Source organism: Arachis ipaensis, chromosome B08 (genome assembly GCF_000816755.2).
Source record: "Arachis ipaensis cultivar K30076 chromosome B08, Araip1.1, whole genome shotgun sequence".
Lineage (NCBI taxonomy): Eukaryota > Viridiplantae > Streptophyta > Magnoliopsida > Fabales > Fabaceae > Arachis > Arachis ipaensis.
In genome coordinates this window covers 117,465,783-117,469,481 of record NC_029792.2, presented here as the reverse complement: position 1 = coordinate 117,469,481, position 3,699 = coordinate 117,465,783, and positions in this window count along the sequence as shown.

Here is a 3,699-nt window from a genome sequence, read left to right as displayed (position 1 = left end):
ACTATCTTTAGTTTTCTTTTATTTGTTGTAAAATAAATAAATAAAAAAAATAAATATAAAATAAAAAAATATAAATAAATAACTTTAGTATTAATATTCACTAATATTAATATCTCAATATAATAGAGATGATTCATATATGTATTTACTAATATTATATATTATTGTGTACATATATATAAAGAGGGAAAAAGAGGAGTATTCAGTATAGTTGCAACATAAAGAAAGAGAGAGTTGTTTTTGTTGCTATGCATTGCTTCAAACGTGACTTTTCCTATTTATACATGTAGCAGGCCTTCATTTTCAAATTTCATTTATTTGAATTTGTCTTGAAAAGTGATTTCTTTAATATTAAGAAAGTTAGCCGCCCAAGTCATAAGTGGTCATCCATATTATTATCTTTATCACAACACTCTCCTTTGGATGACCATTTAGGACTATGCTTCATTAAAACCTTAATAAAGAAAAACCCAATGGAAAAAAACTTTAGTGAAGGTAAAAGAGTACAATATCCTTTGTGATGGAGTCTGTCTCATTAAAAACCTTGTAAAGAAAAATCCAATAGGGAGAAAAACCTGACCATGGAAAAAAAAGTACAATCTCCCCCTCTTGCCGACATTATTTTATATCTCGAAATCGGCGCATCCCAATCTGATGTACCAATCTTTCAAAGGAGGATTTTGGAAGTGACTTTGTAAATAAATTTGTCAGATTATCATTTGAGCGAATCTGTTAGATATCAATTGTTCCTTGATTTTCAAGGTCATGAGTGAAGAAGAATTTAGGAGAAATATGCTTTGTTCTATCACCTTTGATGTATCTACCTTTAAGTTGAGCAATGCATGCTGTATTATCATCAAACAAGACAGTTGGAGTTATCTTATGATCAATCAGTCCACATGATAACAGAATATATTGGATCAAACTCCTAAGCGAAAAACACTCGTGACTAACTTCATGTATCGCTAGTATTTCTGCATGATTAGAAGATGTTGCTACAATCGTCTGTTTCGTGGACCTCCATGATATAGCTGTACCACCATATGTGAACAAGTATCCTATTTGAGATCTCCCCTTGTGTGGATCAAACAAGTATCCTGTATCTGCATAGCCAACTAGTTGTGACTTGGATCCCTATGGATAAAACAATCCCATGTCAACTGTTCCATAAAGATACCGAAAGATTTGTTTGATTCCATTCTAATATCTTCTGGTTGGAGAGGAACTATACCTTGCTAGTAAGTTCACAGCAAATGATATATCGAGTCGTGTATTATTAGGAAGATACATTAGCGCTCAAATGGCACTAAGATATGGTACTTCAGGACCAAGGATATCTTCATTTTCTTCTTTAGGACGGAATTGATCATTTTCCACATCCAAAGACCTTACGATCATTGGGGTACTTAAGGGATGTGACTTATCCATATAAAACCTCTTCAAAATCTTTTCTGTGTATGCTGTTTGATGAATAAAGATCCCATTTTTTATATGCTCGATCTGCAAGTCGAGACAAATTTAGTCTTTCCAAGATCTTTCATCTCAAACTCTTCTTTTAGAGCTTTTATAATTGTTGGAATAATCTCTTCAGGGGTTCCAATGATATTTAAATCATCAACGTACATAGTAATTATAATGAATCCAGATGTAGATTTCTTTATGAAAACACATGGGCAAATATCATCATTCTTAAATCCGTTTTTGGTCAGATATCCAATAAGACGATTATACTACATTCGTTCAAATTGCTTTAGACCATATAAAGATCTTTGTAATTTGACTGAGTATAATCCCTGTAAATATTCATTGGATGATTTAGATCTCTTTAATCATTCGGGGACTTTCATATAGATAGCACGATCTAATGATGTGTATAAGTAGGCTGTTACCACATCCATTAAATGCATATGTAGTTTATGATATGCGGATAAACTGACGAAATAACGCAATGTATTGCATCCACTACAGGGGAATATGTTTCTTCATAATCTATACCGGGCCTTTGTGAAAAATTTTGTGTCACAAGTCGAGCTTTATAGCGTACAAATTTATTTTTCTCATTTTGTTTTCTCACAAATACCCATCTGTATCCAATAGGTTTTACATCTTCTAGTGTACGGACTACAGGTCTAAAGACTTCACGTTTTGCAAGTGGGTCTAACTCAACCTTCATAGTTTCTTCCCATTTTGGACAATCATTCATTTGTTGACATTCTTCGACTGTTCTTGGATCAATATCCTTACTTTCATGCATGATATTTAATGTCACATTATATACAAATATTTCATTGACAATTGTCTTATTTCGGTCCTATTTTTCTCCTGTAAAGATGTAATTTATCGAGATGTCATCATTTTCACAATTTTCAAGTACCTAAACGTCTTCTGGTGTCAAAATTATATAAGAATTTTGGATAACTACAGGTGTCTTTACTATATCTTTATCTTTTTCAAGGATTTTTGTCTTTGGAACCGACAGGCCAACCATGCTTCTGACGTGAATTTGTTCCGGTGGCCATTTGTCCAACTGGAACATCAATTCGAATTGGAGAATTTTCAGCTGGTATATAGGATTTAGTAATCCTTTTTGTATCAGAAAATGTATCAGACAATTGATTTACTATTCTTTACAAATGTATAATCTTTTGAACTTATAGTTCACGTTGCCCTAATCGAGGATCTAAATGCATCAAGGATGATACATTCCAATTAAGTTCCTTTTTAGGAAGCTTATTCTCTACCCGTAATGTTGAAAATTTTGATTCATCAAAATGACAATCTGCAAATCGGGCTTTAAATACATCTGCAGTTTGTATCTCAAAATACCTCACTATAGATGGAGAATCATATCCAATATATATCCCCATTTTTCTTTGGAGTCCCATTTTGGTGCGAGAAGGTGGTGCAATAGGAACATATATCGCACACCCGAATATTCTTAAATGGGAAACATTTGGCTACTGGCCAAAAGCTAATTGTATAGTAGAGAACTGATGGTAACTTGTTGGCCTCAAATGAATAAGTGCTGTGACATGTAAAATAGCATGCCCCAAGCTGAGGTTGGGAGATTTGTTCTCATAAGTAAGGGTCTAGCAATTAATTGGAGGTGTTTAATAAGTGATTCTACTAACCCATGTTGTGTGTAAACATGAGCTACTGGATGTTCAACGCTTATTCTGTTAGCCATACAATAAGCATCAAAGGCTTGGGAAGTAAATTCACTAGCATTATCAAGACGAATTGCTTTGACTGGATTTTTTAGGAACTGTACTTTTGATCAAATAATTTGAGCAAGTGGTTCACGAAATTGTGATCTCCAGGCTCAAACAAATCCTGGTAATGGCTCCAAAGCTTGGTGCTCTGATCTTAATTCCTAATTGTCACAACTTCGATACAACTAACCAGCAAGTGCACTGGGTCGTCCAAGTAATACCTTACGTGAGTAAGGGTCGAATCCCACGGAGATTGTTGGTATGAAGCAAGCTATGGTCACCTTGCAAATCTCAGTCAGGCGGATTTAAACATGATATTTTATTAGATTTAAAATAAACAATAAAAGGGATAGAGATACTTATGTAATTCATTGGTAGGAATTTCAGATAAACGAATGGAGATGCTTTTCGTTCCTCTGAACCTCTGCTTTCCTGCTATCTTCATCCAATCAGTCTTACTCCTTTCCATGGCTGGCTTTATGCAAGG